Source organism: Scomber scombrus, chromosome 21 (genome assembly GCF_963691925.1).
Source record: "Scomber scombrus chromosome 21, fScoSco1.1, whole genome shotgun sequence".
Classification (NCBI taxonomy): domain Eukaryota; kingdom Metazoa; phylum Chordata; class Actinopteri; order Scombriformes; family Scombridae; genus Scomber; species Scomber scombrus.
Window position 1 is genome coordinate 22,456,898 of NC_084990.1, and position 21,144 is coordinate 22,478,041.

At 40.0% G+C, this 21,144-nt stretch overlaps 2 protein-coding genes across 2 annotated transcripts in view; one reads left to right on the forward strand and one right to left on the reverse strand.

Annotated features, from left to right (window-relative positions):
• nbr1a (NBR1 autophagy cargo receptor a) overlaps positions 1-21,144 on the forward strand; it is a 504,698-nt gene that overhangs the window by 417,272 nt on the left and 66,282 nt on the right. The gene's annotated exons all lie outside the window — the stretch shown is intronic.
• thrab (thyroid hormone receptor alpha b) overlaps positions 1-21,144 on the reverse strand; it is a 140,131-nt gene that overhangs the window by 82,137 nt on the left and 36,850 nt on the right. The window contains exon 3 of the mRNA XM_062442041.1: positions 519-597. The gene's annotated coding sequence lies outside the window, so the exon portion shown is untranslated. The remainder of the gene's footprint in view (positions 1-518; positions 598-21,144) is intronic.

A 21,144-nucleotide genomic window follows, 5' to 3' on the forward strand; every position in this document is an offset into this window, starting at 1 on the left:
TCTTTGACTTGGCTCGATTGCAGCATCTTTTCATCATCTCACTTTCGAGACATGATAATCATTTAAATCCACACGGTCTTTGCACAAAGGCGCTCGTTTGTAGACATAAAAAAAAGAGTACTCATGTGTGAAGAAGTTGTGCTATTATAAAGGTGTGAGCGGAGGAGGATTCAAACTCTATTCAATTATCCAACAAGCCAACCTTTATGTAGCCTGAGAGGCAAAACTTTTAAAGAAAACACTCGGCACAGCTCACAAAAATTAGTAATACACAGCATTATGTGTGTGTGTGTGTGTGTGCGTGTGTGTGTGTGTGTGTGGGTGTGTATGTGTGTGAGTAAATGAGGTGTAAAGACACCATTATTCACTCACAGAATGAAGACAGTAGAAGAGATAAAGATAATCAATCATATTCAAACCGAGAGCTTGCTGTGGCTTTTCTGTGTACACACATGTTATAAACATACATGTAGCAGTAAACAGATGATGGGGGTGCGGTGGGCAGAAAGCAAACCTACCAGTCATTCTGTCTGTGTTTGTGTGCCGTTAATGATTTCCCCAGGCCTCCTGTGTTGTGTGGTCCGCCTTGTCTCCACCCTGGAAGACATAAAAAGAGGATTGTTAGGGTGGGTGAGCAGCTGAGACGGAGGGCGGAGGGCCGAGGGAGGAGGAAGGGAGGGATACAGCATATAGAAAACAAACAAGGCCGTACAGTACAAAGGCCAACAAGGACGGATCATCGCTCCTCCCTCTGAAATCCCCCTTTTTTTCCCTCTGTCCTCATCACTCATGCTTACATTTTCTTGTTCTCCGTCTGCCTTTCGCATGTTGGATTATATTCCTTCATGTCTCCTCTCTTTTCTTCACTCCCCCACTTCTCTTCTCCTTCTGTGAAAATGCAACTCTGGCCCCGAAGAGCTTCGGCCCCTGTTTACCTCACAGGCAGACATGAAAGCCAAATATGTATCTACGGGTCTGCGTCACGGTCATGCTATAACGGGAGCAGAGACGTCCCAACTAAAGCGAACATTACTGGTTTTTAATGTCAGCATTGGAACTAGAGACTTGGACATATTGACACACGCAGACGTTAGCATGAAATGTTTCAACCTGCCGTCTCCCTCTTGTGCTAAGCTAGGAGGGCTAACATCAACTGTGAGGCGGCAAAAATGTCCATATGGTTAAAGGAACAGTTCAACACTTTGAGATATACACTTAATTGCTTTCTTCTCTGAGAGTGAGATGAAATAAATAGATATCAATGTCACATCGGTATGTTATGTACAGAGCTGGATTAGCATAGCTTAGCATAGAAGCTCTATTCATGCCTAAATGGCTCTAAAAATGCCTTATTAACATGCATCTTGTTTGTTTGACTAGTACGTGAACAGAAATGTATTTAAAAAAGACAGTTTATAGTTTAGAGGAAGTTTAAATGAAGCTACAGTTGACAGTTTATCCATATAGCATCTACAGCTACAGCTATAACACAAGCTCGCACAGATATGGAGGTTTTTGGTCTCAACCTCACCATCGTCACCACACACGCAGCTGCTGTGTTATAACGTCTCCTAAAACCACAACCTTTGTTTTTACTATTCTGTTTTTGTACCCTTTAAATAAATAAGATATAACTTGTTAATTATTCATCTTTAGACATATTGGTTCCTGTATTTTTTTCCACGTTGGACGGAGCCAGGTAGGATGTTTTTAAATAATTCAAGAAACCCAAAAAAGTATCATCATCATCCTCTGCAAAGCAACTGGAGTTCCCCCCTGCCCCTCCTTCGTTTTTTAAAGTGCAAATATTTTAGTAGTGTCAAATAAATCAAAGTGATGTAACATGATGCAACGTGGCTAAAATTGCACACAGTATTATGTAATTGGGCGCTCTTGCTAGCGGCGCCAAACGAGAGAAGATGAGGAGCGACGGCTGGCAGTGAAACTACAGTGACGTTGCAACAAGAGAAGATTGAGCAGAGTTTCAGCTTTATGCAAAAGAGCAGTGATTCAGTATTGTGACAGTCAAGAAGAAGAGCAGATATGTCACCTTACGTCGTTCTGCTTCAGTACACCTCTTGGCTTTAGTTCCTGTCTGACTCATCCTATTAATCTCAAACTGTAGCAAAAGCTGACTTCAGCTATACAAGCTGAGAGTCTATTCTGTGGTGAGGTTAATTACAAAAAATAACAAACAATAAGGTAATGACAAAATGCTTTTAAAGGCAGTTTATTGCTGCTACAATTCATTATGTTTAGTATCTCAGTAATTCATTACGGAACCTACAACTACATTACACAGACAGAGGAGGAGGGGAGAGACAGAAAAAGAAAACAGATGATGAGAGGAGAGTAAATGAAAGGGTATATAAAAGAAACTGTGAGAAAAAAATCTGCCAAAGTGAGAAAGAGGAATGAAAAGAAAACCACCTAAACTGGAAAAGAGCTTTGAGATGGGAAGGTGGAGAGGAAGCTGTTAACGTATTTACAGTCCCACTGGACAGGAAGTGCCGGAAGGAATGCAAAAGTGTGTGTTTGTGTGTGTGTGTTTGTGTGTGTGTAAGACTGAGAGAGAGAGTGTGTGTGTGTGTGTGTGTGTCGTGGAGATTAGGAAGTGTCGGTGTCCTGTTATGTGGTGACACACGTCGATATATATACTGCTTATTACTTTTACATGTCCCGGTGCACAATAGGTCCGAGCAATATGAGGATGTGTATCTTAAAGTAGCTTTTCCTGTAAGATATCTGCTTGAATTAGTTCATTGCAGGGACTATGGGCAAGGCTGCTCTATTGAAACATTAGATTTTCATATGATTTTCCATCATTGTGATGGCTTTCACTGAATTCTCAGATATTTAATCTATTTATTCTCCTATTTTCATCTAAAAATAACCCAATGTCTGGATTATATGGGCTTTTTTTTGCCTTTAATTGATAGCGGACATGCAGACAGACAGGAAACATGGGTAAAAGGAAGTTTATAATGTGCAACAAGGGTCTATGTCAGGAAATGAACTGCTGACAGTGATTATGTTTACGTGTCTGACTATGGTTTCAATTTTACCCACAGAATCTTAACTTAAGGTCCTCTTACTAGCTTGTTCTGGAGCAAACGTCATCAATTGAAGAAAACCAAAGAATGCAGTTGAAAACTTTAGACATCTTGCTAGATTCTCAAAATATAAGAAATTCTTAGTTATTTTATCCATAAACAGTTTGACAAAAAAAAAGAAAGAAAACTAAACTCTCTTTCTTCCTTTTTCTGGAGCCTTTTAATTAAGAAAACTCCATCTGTCGAGGAAGATCACAGGATGTAGTTAAAAGCTTTGGAAAAGCTAGTAAGTGCATCTTTCAGATATGTCATTCACTAGATTATCCTGTCTGCTCATACTATGAATTAAAGAGCATCACAGGAAAAGAAAACGGCTTTCAATTATGGGAAGTCCATCAAAAAGAAGCAATTTCTCCAGAAAAAGCTCATAAATGGACAATCACGCTCAAGTCAAGAAAGTGTACTCATCTTGAAATCCAGTATATTGATATTGTAACGTACAATAACATATACAACATACATCACCATAGGGGAGTTTAGTCATACCGCCCACTCCCAAAGTACACATTTTTAAGTGAGGGGGAAACAGAAAGAGTGGGTTGCATGTCATATGTAGGGAATTCCCCCACTGCCTGAACATAAAGAATCAATTTTCTTGTAGAAATGCCGTGCAGAAGAGATGGATAGATGGATGGATGAATGGCTGGATTGATTGATGGATGGGTGTAGGTGCTAAGAGGTGTAAGAGCCTCTGAACATGACTATGTTTGCAAGCAGATGAGGCAGAAGGTCAACCTAAATGGGATTGGATTGTGCAGAGTATTGTGTGTCTGAAATGAAAAATGCATCGGAGGAATATGGGTCAGATGTGCCGTATAGAGAGAAGCCAGATCAGCTCACTGAGGACAACAAGATGGGAGGTCAACTATTTAGCCCCAGTGCTGTCAGTATGTGACAAGAGGCTGACTCAGATCTAAACTCCCACACGGCAGAGCAACAGAAGGTGATGGATGGCAAAAAGAGAAGCCAATGGAAAGGAGGAGGCACTGAAGGCTGAGCAGCATTGCATTGAGTCAAAAGCTCGGGTGTCTTTGGAAGGAGACAAGCTTCAAAGCGAAGTCTCTTCATTTTGCTAACTCCTCCGAGCAATGCCATTGCCGTTGCCAGCGCGGCCTATTCACCATCCTGCCGACATGAATAGCTCCCTTTGTCGCAGTGAAATTCCACTGGCAAGTCTCTAATTAGCTGGAGGGCTCTTCCCCTGCAGGCCTGTGTGGGCAAAAAAAAAGACAGGGCAACAAGGAGAGAGGTGGCTCACTGCGAAGGGGAACTATGCAAACAATAAGCAAGTTGAATGGAGAGGCAGTCATATGATGCCCTCCTGCTGGAGCTAAAACTAACTAATAATTTAATTTGAGTGCTATGAAAAGAAGGGAGGAGAGAGGCTATGACAGGGAGAGTGGATTTCTCAGTTCTCATGCTGAGTCTGTGTTATTGGCAGGAATCTGATAGGTGGTTAACCAGCTTTTTGGTTGTTAAAACCCTCAATATGAATCCTCCAGGTGGTATTTTACATTCAATTAAATGTAACAACTATTCTGCCTTTCAACAAGCTGAACACTGGCTGAATGCCTAATGAGTGTTCATAAAGACTGTGACCTGTTAGGCAGGTCAAGTCAGACTCTGACTATTAAGGCTGACCTGCTTTTTATTCATCTAGAAAGCCTTATTACATTTACTGCCACTCTATATTTCATCTATTTTAACTCTGAAGTCAAATAATATTGGTACTTGCTCTACACTTTATTAGTCAGAGCTGAAATAGGAAACATATCTTTCTCTTATAATGCATCTTACACTTCAATCAATCTCTAAAAGACCTTCATTTATTTATTTTTCACCGCTATAACAGCTGTTCAAAGGCCTTATATCAGACGTCATTTTAATTGATTGCAAATGTTTGTAACGTCACTGTAATCTTATCTGTCTTCATCTGTATTCATTCATCATTTGATTTTCTTCTATTTACCTCCCTCATATTGTTTTTGCATTGCTATTGCTGTTTCTTGACGCCATTGTAAACGAGGATTCCTCCTCAATGGTCTTTCGAGGTAAAATAAAGGTTAATAATCAAATAATAATCCCCATGAAGTCATTGTGATGTCATTAGGATTATCTTGAGTAATGCTTCACTTCATTTATGACAGAAAAAAACTTGGCGCATAAAATAAGAAAAAGAAGAAAACTAAAAATTAGGGCATATAAGCATTTTTATTTTCTCTTGTGTGCATTGGTCTCCAGTTGTGTCTTTATATTGTTCTTTGTTTTGATTCCTTAAATTATTATTATTTCCTTTTTCTTTTTTTATTGAGTTGCATTATGGGAAATGTAGGCTCCAATGTTTTTAAAGCTTGACTCTCATGCAAGCTAGAGAGTAAAAGTCACTAGATCTCGCTCTCAAACTGTCTTTATGGAATGAATGTGCATTACTTTAAATTGTAATATGTGCTAAAATTCACATTTCAGAAAACCTCTCGATGTATGTCCTATATCTATGATGCATTAGTCTTATATTAAGTATGGTGCAGTATACAGTCATCTTGTGTTTGTGTGTTCTGTACGGTGCGTCTGGAAATATGCTGGGCCTGTTTACATGCTGATAGGTGTCCTGTGTCAAGTTGGATTTTAGTAGCGTGAGTGTGGCATGTGATCGCATGCTTGTGCTATATTTGCACTGACTGGACAGCTATCTTATACACTGAATCTAAGCTGATCCTGCTGCAATGTTGGACACAATTCTACAGTATAAGAGGTGAACTATGGGCCTTATCAAACTGTAGCAGAGGTAACATAGCTCATGTGATCAGCAGCTTTCATGATAGACTCTTTGCTTTTTTTGTAATCTTTCTTGTAGTTTCGAGGCCGACTTAAACCTATTAAACTATTAGCAACAAGCAGACCATCATTTAAAGGTATGCTGCTCAAAAATTACCTAATACGGTTACTCCACTTGCAAACAGCAGTACAGTCACACAGGAAAAGGAAGTTGTAAACACAAACCACATGTGCTACGAGTAAACAATGTGAGGTTGTGAGGTTGCATAGGCTAATGCACAAAGAAAGGGAGTCATTATCGTTACTGCATGACAAAGTACAGGGTTGAACATTAGGGAAGAAATAAAAACGGTGCAGTTTTTACGTGGTGAAAAGACAATGAAGATGGCAAGAAAAGGGGAATTCAAATTATCTGAGAAAATGTGCAAGATATTGCAAACAAATGCTTAAAAAGTCTTGACCCATTAAAACATGCAACCCCAAAAAAAGGGAGTATGGTGATTAGAGATACCGCAGATATCAAGCTACATCACAAGAAGATCCACTTCCACACAGATCCAGTTCCTGTAAGAGGCTGATCAAAGGTGCAGGAGGTGTTTAGGAGGAGGTGTGATGCTGACGCTCTGAATTTCAAGTTGTCATTTTACCTGAAGGCACGATTTTATAAAGAAGCTTCTTAGCGAGAGAATATTCAATTATCCGATTTATCTTCAGAATTAGCCCTCCCAGCTTGGAAGTGGTCCAGGAAACCAAAAAAGGGGGGAGAGGCTATGATAAGATCCATCAAAGGCTGAGTCTCATGCTCACCGTGACTGATTGCTTGATGCCTATCTGACAATGCCTGCCCTCCCAAGTCCCAACATCACCACCACAGCTTTACATGTTCATCAAAGGGAAAGCTGTAAAACATGCCCTGTAAATTCAGTTCATGTAATTTTTACTATCTGACTATCTCAAGCTCTCTTTCCAACAAGTTACGGGATGTCATGCAGTTATTTTAAAATGTTTTTAACGATATGGAAGGGATCATTTACCCAACTATTTTTCAATCAAACAATCAGGACAATCATAGGTTAGTAAAAATGAGAAAATAGTTTTGTTTCTTGACATGGCGGCAACAGCAGAGGCATTGGACTTACAGTAAAAGCCCTGTAGCAACTTAAAAGGTCTACTTTTCCTGGAGGAAGTCTTTGATATGAGCTGCAAGAAGGGGTTATTTTGTACTTCAACACATGCGTTTCCTCTGCTTCTTGTATTACATGTCAAAAAAAAAAGTGCCAAAGTGAAAGCACCACCAATTTGATCTCCACCAGATAAAAACACCCACAGTGGATCCGAAGAAGTCTAAAACAGAAGCAGAGAGAGAGAGAGAGTCTTCCCACTTCAGAGGACATTCAACTGAAAACATCTTGAAATCTGTCAGTGGGCCCCCCGAGTTCGTCCCCCCCACCCCTGCACCCCATCTCTGGTGGCGAATGTAAGGCTTTGAACTGCTCGTCGAGGGGAGGGAGCGCGGGGAATTCACTGGCCTGTCAGGGCTATGAATGATGGTGGATGGGAAAAGATCAGATCCTGCCTCGCTGTTCTTCCTGCGGGGTGAAGATCTTCTGACGATGTAGACTGAGTCACGCCAGGCTAAACATGGTAAGTCATAAAGAGTTCTTGCTCTTAGCTTACATCTTAGCTTACAAAGGCCCCATTTGGGGACATTACACATGCAAATTTCAGCAAGACGTGGTGATCAACCATAGGATGCATCAGTTGGTTGCCTCCAGAAACACTCGGAGCTACTCTCTTCACTAAATGTTTTAAAAATGAGATGTGAAAGCAGGCGTCAAAGCAAAAAAGAGACATTATATATATATAACTGCAGTGGTTTTGATCAAATGGTTATCTAGGAGGTTGTGTGGAGGGGAAAAAGCTAGCCAAAATCCCACACATCTATTTTGTATCAGCTCATTGCATCATGGACATTCTTGTGGCTTGTCTGTGGGAAATGGCTCCAAACCAATCTGTTGTGGCTTGCAATAAAGCAGATCCACTGCCAATGGGTTGTTGTTTTTTTTGCTGAGTTCACATGAAAATAGGGGTTCCTTGGTGGCATTTAATTCCTGGTATCATTCATCACCATCTTCACAATGTCATCCCCCCCCCTCTCTCCCTCCCTCATCCTCCTCCTCCTCCCATGGCACTGAAACTTAACCTGTTAGTGATGGGTTCAGACATACAATAGGTGTCTTGTAAGTAAATGTCGCCATGACGGGACGTTCATGGACAGACGGAGTAGAAAGAAAATGAAGCAATGACTTTTATAAATGTTAAAAGAAGGAAACTTCTTTTGCTGTTGAAGCCTTAATTAATGAATATTGTGATCAATTGCATAACTTTAGAGCAGCTAACGTTGCTTGTTTTATAAAAATCAGCATGCGCCATAATTGAATGACAGGAGGTCAATTTGGACTATTCCTACTGTTCATATGTTGTATTTAAAAGGTATTAATTTATCCATTTAGTTGAATTATAAAAGGGAGAGTCCTGGTTGGATAAACTTGCCTTATAGTCATACCAAGAGGCTAAAAAGATTTAACGACTGATCTGATATGAAAAGAATTGCAGAAACAACTTCCCAGCATTTCATAGTTTACTGAACTGATTTTATCTTCTTTGTGTAAAGAGAGATTAAAGAGATTAAGATGCACATTTAATGTCTCTCTCTCTCTCTCTCTCTCACTGTGTGTGTTTGCCTTTTGCTGTTGTGGTTTTTATATCAATCTGATGGCATTAGCGCGGTGTTGAAAAGTGCCACGGACATGCTACCAAGTTCGACCCGGTAAAATTTATGTGGTGACTTCATATTAACATAAAAGGGGTTGATTTTCTGACAGGGCCTTTTAGTCATAATACTACTTAATTACAGTAAATGATATGTAACATCCAAAGCCCCTTAGGATTTTCTTCAGAGCAAGACAAAATACCAAGAACCCACACCAACCAGTGACATTAAGGGGAAAAATACTGCTGCAACAGTTTTTTAGCATCAGTGGTGGCAGCCTGAGGGTTCACAAACTGGTCTGGCGAGAGATCTCAAGCATGAGAAGTAATTGTTTACTTTACAGAGAGTTTACTTTATGATGTCAGCTTGATGATAGCTGCATGCATTTATGTGTTTGCCTACTGTATGTTTGCATTTTATTCATAAAGTGATTATTAACTATTAAAACGTAGACGAATAAAACAAGAACGGTGCCATGCCAAGAAAAAAAGAAGCATATTCATTGTTCTATTTCAAGACTGGTAATACAAACCAAGAACTCAAGGTTTAATATATAAGTTCCATATTCACTGTACTTCCAGTATCCGCTGGGGTGAAAGGTAACTCCTGCCCCCAGAGACGTCCCACTGTGTCTCTGTGGTCTGCAATGCAAATTAACACTGGCAACATCAACCTAAAACCACAACCCGATGGGATTTGCATGACAGCCCTAATACACACACACACACACATACATTTCTTTTGGGAAATCTCTGTTGTGCATCTGGAATTGATGCACATTAGGGACAAAAATATTCCTTCATGCTATTTTAACTGTTTCATGTAGTTCAAAACATGTTCTGGCTTTGAATGCATTCTTTCACTGTAAAGCTATGAAGCTTGAGATGCAGTCTACAACATCAGGAATCAATTCACCAGTCATGCGCACTGAGATAAAATCATTTATTCACACATACATGGATGTGCATGCCCAAAAATCTCACACACACATACACAAACACACACACACATGCTACAGTGAATGTCCTTCAGGCCATCTGTGTGTAAATCTATTCAGGGTGGAGAAGTCAGAGGGGGGGGTGTGGGTGGTGGGTGGCAGCATGTTCATGGTGTCACTCCAAGGGCAGTCATTTTTGTCCGGGTGAAAGACTGGATTCAGTATATGTGGGGAGGTGGGGGGGTGTGGTGTGGTGTGGTGTGGTGTTGTGGGGGTCATAAAACACACAGCACCCAGGAAGGAGATTACCGAATAGAGATGAGGAGAAGGATAGCAATAAGGACAAAGATGACGGTGATAGCAAGACGCCAAGACTGAAAGACGGAGGGACACAAGGCCTCGTTGATGAGCACATGCACAGCTGGATGGTTCAAGGAGACAGTGTGAGGTGGGGGGGCGGGAGGAGGGGGGGCATGGGCCATGGCAAACAGAAAGAAGACAATGCAACAGGGCTTGTCAAAATGAAAATTTACTGTTGGTCAAGCTGCGAATAGCTCTGCTCCAGTGCCCTTAACATTGCATTTGCATGAAGTATGTGTTGAGAAAGAGTAAAAGGGACACGGTGGTGAGGGGGGAAGGGAGGAAGAGCTACTAAACTGTCGCTGCAGAACATTTTCATGTCTACATGGGCATGAGATGGAAACAGAAAATAAACAGTTTGCACTAATAATATAAGCTACTCTGTTCATATTTTCATGTTTTTTTTTCAGGGTGCATTGGAGCAGATAACTATATGCAACACATATGTAGAGTGGTAACAAAATGAATCCCTATTCAAATGCTTTCAAGATTGAAAATATGACTTTTAATTTCCCTTTATAGGTTTAAGCTTTCATTTCACTGTCCTTTTCTTTGAATATGTCAGAGGTTGATCATACTGAGACCAGGGTTTAGAGGAAATTAGTCATTTCAAGAACCTGCTAATGCAGTTAGTTTGGCTATTCGCATCACTGGCCGAATACCTTGACGTTCAAACACCAGCAGGCTATATGCTGAGAGTATTTGAGATATTTCGACCAGGTTTCAGCATTAGCTCATGGTTTCTTCTGTAGGACTGCCTTTGAATAGCCTATAAAATGTGCTAAACATACTATGAGCTTGTCTCCTCATCACATAGTGGCATGAATGACTTTAATTCCATTTTAGACACGCGGTTAACATTAGCAGCACTGTACTCGTTTGTACAAGTCAAGAACAGAACATTCTTAGTCACGTTGCAGTTTTTCCCAGAAAGGTTTTTTTTGTTGTTTTTTTTTAAAGTCAGTTGAGTTGTGTTTCAAATTAGAGCTGTCACCAAAAATTAAAACTGCAACTGTAACTCTCTGTGTGTGTTTGGTATTAGTCATTCTTCTCTGATCCACCAACAGTTAAACCAGCAAACTGCGGCTAGACATTAACTGACAGGATTCAACAATTTTAAAGTCTCCCCTCCACCCAAAGAAATGTGTTTTGTTTGTCGTTACTTCACTTGGTTCACTGTGCAGAATGATGTATGTGCTGTTTGACGCTGGATGTCTGGTTTTACGTTCACATGCTGCTGAAGGGGTGAAGTTCACATTAAATCTGATTTAAGCATGATTTTGTGACATCACATCAAGCTCAGAAACCTTTTCTGATTGGACACAGAGCTTTTCAATGTTCCGTGTTCTACATAAAAAGCTTAAAGGAGACCATGGTTTAATACTTTATATGTGTATAATGTTGCAGGTCTGCTTTTAACATGGTCAAAGGTCTAAAACCTGAGGTGAACATGTGTAAAATTCATCTGCACATGCCCACAAATGGCCGTCCATTTCATAACATGTGTCACTAAGGTTGTTTGCATCGTCCACTTGCAAATTTTCATGTAAAAGATGAATTTAGGAAGTTCATATTTATAGTAAAGAACAAGAATGATGTGAAATCAAACTACTACTGTTCGTTTATAGAGCATTCAGAACTGGAAGCTGGCCAATAAGAGCAGAGTGGGCTCAATGAGGAAGGGGGCCTTAAAGAGACGGGAGCTAAAACGGCCTGTTTCAGACAGAGGCTGAACTGAGGGTCTGCAAAAATAGTCAGTGAAGGATAAATACTGGCTTTAAATATTGCAAAGACATTCTGTTAGAGCTCCAGAATATAAACAGAGACCTGGAAATTTACATAACATGTCCTCTTTAATGGATACTACTCATTTATTAGAAATTGGATATAATGTTTGCTAAATTTGCTACTGTTATCCGATATGTGAGAACATGGCAGCAGTCATAGGAAGAGACGGGTTGTAAAGGTTAGCTGAACTTACTTGGAAGGGAAAATTAAGACAAACTGAAACCAACTGGAAAATTCCTACTCCAACTGTCACTTCCACATTGGCCAAGCTGAACTGAACTTCTTTACAACCTGTTTGATCGTCTCGATGCTCGTTTTTCTCACCCACTCTATTCACCAACTAACTAGGTGAGCTCAATAATATCCTAACTGACAAAGAAAGCTCCAGTGATTTTGGTATTTGTGTCGAATAGTGTCGTTGAACTGGATCCCTCTACATCTTTGCAAATCATAAATATGTTTATGGACCCGCAATCCAGTTCCTTCCATAGAATCCAGGAAGGAAGAAGCTCAACAGGTGCCTGAAAAACAGCTGGGCACCACCAAAGCTCAACCGTGGATTAAATTACCCTGGCCTCAAGACCCAGAGCCCAGCCCATCACTGAAGCCCATATCATCGTGGTGGCTAAATGCGATTAGTGTCCAGTGGTAATCTAGGGCCTATTCATTCCTGCTTAGAGTAGGTGACACATTTGATTCAGAGGATTAGTCCACCTCTCCTCGCGATGCAGCGGAGGGAAAATCAAAAGGCCCACATTAGGGGGAGCAGTGAAAAAGGAAGGAACTGCGTGGAAGAAGAGGAAAAGAATATCAAAGAAACAGAAAGGGGAGCAGAAGCCATGAGCCCCACACTCTTCCATAATTAAAGCAGACAGTTCCTTTGTGGAGCCATGTCATTAACATAACCCAGCACACTGCAGGGGCCATGGTGCACTGAGTTCTTTAGTCCGTGCCTTCACAACATACGTGATGAGACGCCGAGAGTAACGAGAACCCGTCTGATACTGCAGATTCCACCGCATGATGAGATTAACACTCAAAACTTTGCAGACCGCAATTTCATGATTTATAATGAACCTCTGAAACATAGCTTAGCCTACTGTACACATTGATTTGAATAGATTCATTATGCCAAAACACTCTGACACACTCCAATCACATGCACGTCCATAAATAAACCAGTGAAATTTAGTTTGCAATGCTTGCACTTAAGCTTTCTGACAATGTTTCCAGTCTATTTATCACATCTTCATTTAAACAGTGGTTTTATGACATAAAGAGACATTTAAGAATTAGTGGCTGAGATCATCCACAGAGCCTGCCACACAAAAACACTGAGAAACCATGCGACTCACCACATGATGTCACATGTGGCTCTGGGTCTGTTATCTATGACTCCCTATCTGTCTCTGGCCCATCTGCAACCGTTTTCGCTGGCCAGTTTCTCCTTTTTACTTTCAATTGAAACTTTCCTCTTCTCAGCACAGAGGAACGTGCGTGTGAGCACAGATTCGCACAGTGTTTTCTGTGCATTTGCAAAGGAATTGACAGCAAGGGCTTGACAGAGCACAAGTCATCCTAGTGTGTCGAAAAATGAGTTTCAACAAGCGCAAACAAATGCCAGGGCTAGGAATATAACAGTGTTCATGAAGGTGCTCTGCAAAACACACCTTTAAAATGACACACTTGCAAAAAAACCAGCCCCCACTTATGTAATGCATCAATTCACTGCATAATGAAGAGATGTGAGTTTAAACGAGGTTCACAGACAGCCAAGACAAAACAGCTGAGATGAAACTGTAATCCAAAGTACACAGGGTCTTAAAACACACAAAGAGCGATATGAGCACATACGTAAGCAGGTGCAGAAGGTAAGCACTCGATAAATGTCAAAATATTTACCGGCCAGAAAACGAACAGTCAAGAGTTCAACTGTCTGTAACAACAGAGGAAAACACCTCTGTGGCAGTATTGCAACAGAACATTTTGCTCTGTTGGTGTATCAGAGACTAGACCACTGTATACAGCAATACTGATTATTTCTCCAAATCAACCCACAACTACCACCAGTTTGACAGTGAAGTTACTTAGAGTGCAATGCCACAAACGGCCACTAGGTGCTGGAAATACGTAGTCAGTCAATTTTTCCTAAATGGAAAAGATGAAGCTGACCCGAAGCTGCAACTCCAGGCTTCAAACTGGCTCCAACAAACCAATGGGTGGCGTCACACCTCACTACATCCATCTTTATATACAGTAAATGGTCCGAACCCTAGCACACGCATGATTTCCACTTGCAGGTTCAGGCAGCCTGCTATACAGTCACATGGACACAGTATGGCCAGAGATTGTTTAAAATATTGTAACAGATTATCTGATAAGACTAATGTCAGTTCTTTCTCTAATGGCAGACTATACGAGCCTGACATTAACCAAATCTCAACGCACATCTCATGTGAACGCAAGCCTATAATTAGACAACAAATATCACATTGCTTTTCAATTTGAATTCAAAACATTCACACAATCTGCATATCAGTTCGTTTTGGTATTGCACTAAATGTGTCCGTTGCACTCAAGTACAATCTTATTTATTTATACTTTGACTTTCCTGATGACTGGGGCTGGAAATCATTTGGTCAATAAAACATCAGAAAACTGTCTTCAAATATCCTTGTCATATATAAAGTCCAAAATATTAAATTAACTGAAATATGAAAGCAAAATAAGCAGCAATCTCTCACATTTAGGAAACTGGAACCACCAAATATTTGATATTCTTGCTTTAAATATGACTTGTATTACAATTATTTGATTAGTAAAGAGTTGCAGATTCATTTCCTTTGTTAGACTGTAACTTTTTTTATTCAAGCATATTTCTTTTACAGCTTCTAATGTTTGGATAAGATTTAATAATTAAGAACTTTGGCTTTGTTTATCAAGTGAAGCAAAGGAGAAACTTTCATATTAGATCTTCATATTAAAACCAGTATCAAAACATTTAAGCCAACCTGAGTCTCTTGTCTGCATCAAGATATAAACAGAAATGTTGTTTTCTTACATGAAAACCAACAAGTAAGCAGGAAATGCAGGAAATATTGGGAGGACGCCCTTCAGTTTACAGAAACACACTGAGCTTTAATTTCACAGAAAAGCAGTCAGTTAGCAGTAGGTTGATATAGATATCATGCTGTCACAGGAACCACACACACACACACACACACACACACACACACACACAGACGATGTGAATCCTTTTCAAGCCTCCAACTACTTTTACTTTTGCGTGTGTCTTTTATTACTCACTTCTGTCCTTGGTGGATTTTCCATTTTCCATGCATCAAAGTGCACAGCGGTGCCATATGACACAAGTCCTGCAAGGTTTCCTCTATCGCTCATGGGAGTTTTTTTTTTGCATATGTTAACTTCTGTCATGCAGTATGCCTTCTGAAGACACAACTACACACAGACACACAGACAGGAAAGACAGACACTGAATGTAAGGTAGGAAGGAAGACAAAAGGTTTCGTGAGCAGAAAGTAGAGAGAGAGAGAGAGAGAGAGAGAGAGAGAGAGAGAGAGAGAGAGAGAGAGAGAGAGAGAGAGAGAGAGAGAGAGAGAGAGAGAGAGAATGAGAGAGAGATGAGTTAAAGTGAGAAACAGAAAAAGATTGAGAGTCATATCAACTCCTGACTCGGCTAGTTGCCGTTCCAATTACTTCTGAAGTTTCTTTCATATTTGTTTTTTCTGTTTACTTCCCATATTCATATTCTAGCCTGCTGTAAGAATTTCAAAACTTCTGTGATTATAACAAAATGTAAGTGTGAAGGATGATCTTCTCATCCCACTTCCAGCGAGAAATCAAATAGTTTCCAAGAAAGCTGACTGAGAGTGAGAGTGATGTGGAAACCAACGGTGCACAGACACTGTGTGAGAATGGACTTTACAGTGAAGCTGGACACATCGTGCAGCGAGCATATGAACAATATTTGCATATTCATAGATTCTCATGTTTCAAAGAAGGAGATTTTAATTCTTTTAATGAAGTAATTTGAGTGTTTTGTGGGAGAATCACATCAGACACTAATAATTATTGTATGTATGTATTTTTATACATGTTAAAAGGAGAAAGGCGTCTTTAAAGTCGGTTAAAAACAGATATATTATTGTTTTTAATTAATTCACATTTGCATTGAATGATGCACTTACGCACACTTATGTTCCAGGGCTGAATGTTTTTAGTCATTTGCATTACTACGAAATGAGCAACATGCTTTTGAATGAGGTTTCTCACGTTTAGCGACAGACTCTTGAAGTTCCAGTTTCACCTCCACTTTCTCTCTCCGTCTCCTTCTCTCTCCTTCTCTCTCGCTCTCTCTCTCGCTCTCTCTTAACTTTACACTCTTGGAATGAGGTTTCACCATTGCTGTGCTGTAGGCGCCTGCAGGCTACTTTCACATACACTGTCAAATACTATATACAGACCGGTGGCAAAGAGAAGGTCTGCGCCGGTAATGCAGTGCCAGGAAAAACAAAGCAACCCAATCACAGTCACTGTGTTGTCTGCACAGCCTGATTGTAGCCTTTAGCAAAGTATTATTTCAACATGTTTCCAATAAAAATACTTTTTTTTTTTGCTCCATACGCTCGCTGCAATCAGCCTCGAGACAGTGATGTTCATTCTTAAAAAAAGTTCCCGGGAACAACTTCCAAATGAATGTGAGATAATTCCAGCGCAGCTCATGTTTTTAAGGAAAACGAGTCTTCATGGCGAGTTAAAATCCTGAAATGGTCCGTGGATTAGTCGACCCATAGAAAATGAATCCACAATTTGGATCATTGGTGAATTTGTTCAACATTTATTTATGAGGCAAAAATAATTCCTGCTTCTCTACAGTGAAGATTTTCTTGGTTGTGCATGATTGTAAAGTGAAAGTCTGACTGTCAAAATTAACAATTTGGAGAGTGTGACATGGCATTTTTCACTGTTTTATGACGTGATCGAAATAAGAATAGATGAACATTATTTGCATCCACTCTGCTTTATGTCCCTGCAGGCTGACATATCTATACATGTATACGTCAACCAACAGAGTGAAAAACTGGGTGAAAAATCATAGTGTGAGTCAGCAGCTAAGAACCTTACCTAACACTCAGCCTACATGTTACCCCTGCCCTACTGCAGAGATAACATCAGCACACCTCTGCTGCTGTATGTATGAATAAAACATGCTGCTTTGCTTTAAGATAAACGCTGTCATTCTACAGTCATGTTATAAAAGCAGAATTCTGTACGGACACACCCTTATTTGTCTTAGCTTGACTCCAGCCTTTAATGCTACCCTGCTGTGTACAGTACAGTACAGTACAGTGTGTGTAATGTACAGTACGTTATGTTCTTAACCATGACATGACTCTCAGACTTTGGTCTAGTAATCCTCTTCGTCTCTGTCCTTTCAGACGCGGGACGTTGATAAGGAGTTCTGCCTACCTTGCTGCCTACTGGCCTGTGAAGTCTTGTATGTGAGAGCTTTTATCCCAGTTAGAGAGGCGACATCAGTGGATCTATACCGTGAATACTGGGAGATCCTCATCGAGTGAAATTACAGGCGTGGGTCTGTGCTGCGTGTTTCCAGCCTGCTCAGTTAGTCTAACATAATTATGAAGGTGATGGCAGGAGGTAATGTGAACAATGATGAAAGTGGCGGTTACATAAAATCACTAATAGGCCCTCTTTTTTTTTTTTTTTTCTTTTTTTTTTACAACTGTGGCTATTTTTAAAAGGGGAGAGCACTGCAGGCATTTCTTTCTCAGCGCTCAAACAGTAACAGCAGCACAGAGGAGAGTCTGGTGGGATTCATCCTGAGTCATTTTAAGACACTCTAAGGAATCATTCAACATGCAGAAAATACATTTATTTGCTTTCTTTCTTTTCTGTGGCTGAGAAAGCTAAACTGATACCAAGTTCACATCTATTACACATTCATTTTCTCACACATCTCCAGTTTTACTCACTTTACTTCATAGCAACTTATATTTTATTAATCTTTTATTATATTTTGGATATTACTTTTTCTTATTTTTTATTTTTTAATCCTATCTCTGGTGTTTCCTCTTTGCTGATTCATGAGAGTTACGACAGCTTTTCCTCAGTTCCTGTTTTTTATTGAGTTATTATTTATAGCATTGTCATTTATTGTTTGCGTGAGGATCCGGGTGGTAAACTAGGAGGGGTTGTTTTGGGTTTTGTTTTTTTAACTATGTAAAGCACTTTGTGTTACATTACTATGTATGAAAAGTGCTATACAAATAAAGCCTGACTGATTGATTGATCTGTGCATTAAGTGTGGACTAATGAATGGACCACAGTGGTTTATATCAGTGTCTGTGTATATGTTGGCTGAGAAACAAGAACGTCCAATTCACTGACTAAGTTTGACACCCTGAATGAGACACATATGGGTTTATCTCTTATTGTATATCTTTTCCATCTGGCATTAGACATACTTTTACACAAACATTATGGGTTTGCCCAACATTACCTAAGATATGCTGGTATGTCAGCAGCCAAGAAGCCTATCATGGGGGGGGGGAGAAATAGCAATACAGAGATGTCAAAAATAAAAGATGTGTTTGAGGTAATTTGAGATAAAAAAGAAAGTGTCTCATTTATATAGTTTGTCCAACTCCACTGTAAAATGTTCCTATCCTCACAATCCTTTATAATTAAAACGTTTAAAGACATTTATCAAGAATGTTACAGTATGTGTTAATGTATACGAAATGCAAAAAAACTAAAAAAAGATGACTATTAGCTGGCTTCACCCCCTTAAAATCACAAATTTCTTCATATATGGATGAAAAATTGGATACAACACAGTAGTAACTGAGCTTTAGAGTTGATAAAGAACACCTCTGATTGATATTAATCTTTTCATCTCGCTCTCAAACAAAGCGAGTTAACATATCTTTCTAAAATGTTGAACTGTTCCTTTAAGATTCTGGCAAAAAAAAAAAAAAAATCAGTATTATCAGCTCCCTCTCTGTAAAATGTAATCCAGTCAGCTCTTGAGTGCTGAGCTACACAATGTGTCTGGAGGAGAGAGGCAGAATGGGACGTCTGCCAGTTGCGGCGGGAAAAATGATTACCCTCCCCGGAGTCACATGACCTCCAGTCAGTCCCATCTCCTCTCCTCCAGCGGCGAGGTCACGGCCAATCCATGAAGGATGATGAGGACTACAAGTACCTGAGCGTCCGCAGGCTGAACTATGAAAGAGCAACACTGCAGCTTGAATTGTATATAAAGAAGTGGATGAGCAGACTCCTTCAATGGTGTAGCCGCAGCAAAGAAGTTGTAAATCTTCTTCCAGTCTGTTGTGGGTAGTTCAGCGTACTTTACTGTAGCCTGCTGAGGGAGCAGCAGGAGAGCCGGCAACATTAACCGACTCAATAAACTGATTAAGAAGGTCGGCTCTGTAATTGGCGGTAAACCTTTGAAGCAGTGTTGGAGAGGAGGACTCTAAACAAACTGTTATCTATTATAGATAATCTCCACCAGTCTCTCTACCGGAAAGACAGCAGAGCACTTTCTCTAACAAACTGGCTCGCTTTCACTGTCATAAATATCTATGTAAATCTTTTTGGGAGAGAGGCAAGCTGACAGGAGGTTATTCAAATGTTCAAACGTATGATTCTAGTTATGGAAGGAGACGGGAAGATGGCTGCAGATTGGTGGAGTTTCTGTATAGCCTGCAGTCACTGACCTCTGGTTGACTGTTTCAGCACCTCCTCGTGTGTGTGGGTGAGGTCAGGGCAGAGCGCCTCTCAGGAGGAACAGCATGCTACACTAAGTCATACAACACAAAACAAACTGAGCCCCGCTAAGCAGAACATCATCTTCCAAAAGAAAGATCTTGTTTCTACGGTAACTGAGTATCAAAAACTGCCGGGAGCCAAATTCATAATCCTGTTAATTCAATCTTTGATCAAATAAATCCTGGATTATATCATAATTCTACCCAAAGTAAACACTTATATTTAGATTAAGTCATTGTGTTAAGATTATTATTATTATCATATTTCTATTCTTCAGCGTAAGGGATCAAAAACTATTTTGTTAATCGATTTATCATTTTTGTGTCATTTTTTAAGCAAATTCTTTAATTTCAGCTTCTCAAATGTGAATATTTTTGTATATCTTTGTTCTTTTATGACAGTAAACTAAATATATTTCATTTCTGGATAGCTGTGGGCAACATAAGATACTTGAAAACGTCACCTTGGGTTTTGGAAAATGGCCACAAACTAACTAACAACAGCTTATTAATCAATAACAGAAATATTCATTAGTTTCACCCCTGAAGTTAATGTCATTCATTACATACTCTATAACTTCTCGCTATCAATGATCAACTAGTACTGTGAAAAAGTAAGTAGATGCATGTGAATCAGAGGAACTACTATATCTGAGATCAGATGCTGGAACGTATCCTTCCACTTTCTCAACAGTAGTTCTTGAATTTGTATAAAACACCTAATCAATGCTGGACAGAGTCAAACTAAACAAAAGCGCAGTAATAAAGTTCATAGTAAACACAGAGCCGTATTAGTTTTCACTTTCCCAGTGGTTGTGGCTCCTCAGAGACATTCAGGAGTTTAGTTGCAGCTTGATGAATCCACAGCAGCCAGACTCTCCCAGCTGATCTAGACTAACTAGACTGTGTCAAAAGTTCAAGCCAACTCCCACCTCCTCCTCTCCTCTCCTCTCCTCACCAGATACTGTAAATACAATAACAGTGGAGTAGAGGTCTGGCCAGGGGAACAGATGACAAGCAGCAGGGAAAAAAAGTGTCAGTCCTGGCAGCCCTTCGCGCTCTGACCAGTCGCTCAGCCAAATTCTCTGATTGTGTACATGTGCTTCCCAATCTATAAAAGCCAGAGCCGAAAAACCAGAATATCAACAGCAGTGTCGGTCGCAGCACAGATACTTTACAATGTCATGCATGGTGAAAAAGTAGAGCGGCGGCTAACCAACATCCTGTAGAGACACAACACTCACTACTGTACATGTGCATTGTTGAACCTGCAGCAGTCACGGCAGAGGAAACTTGTTCTTCCACAAGCTTGTAAATCAGTGCTGTCATCTTGGGAAGAGTTGTTGCTTTTGTTTCTTTTTTTACTATTATACAGCTGAAGTTATGAAGGAATCAACCTCTTCATTTGGTTTCCTTTGTATCAAGAGCAAAGTGGCTGACTGAGTGTTACAGTTCAGCTCTGTGAATCCCATTATATAAGTTTAAAGGTGACTTAGTTTAGAGCATGCATGTATAGTAAGAGCCATTGGCCAATTTTTCCCTACTGGTCACTTGTGGTATTGCAGCTTGAAAAATCCCCCTACA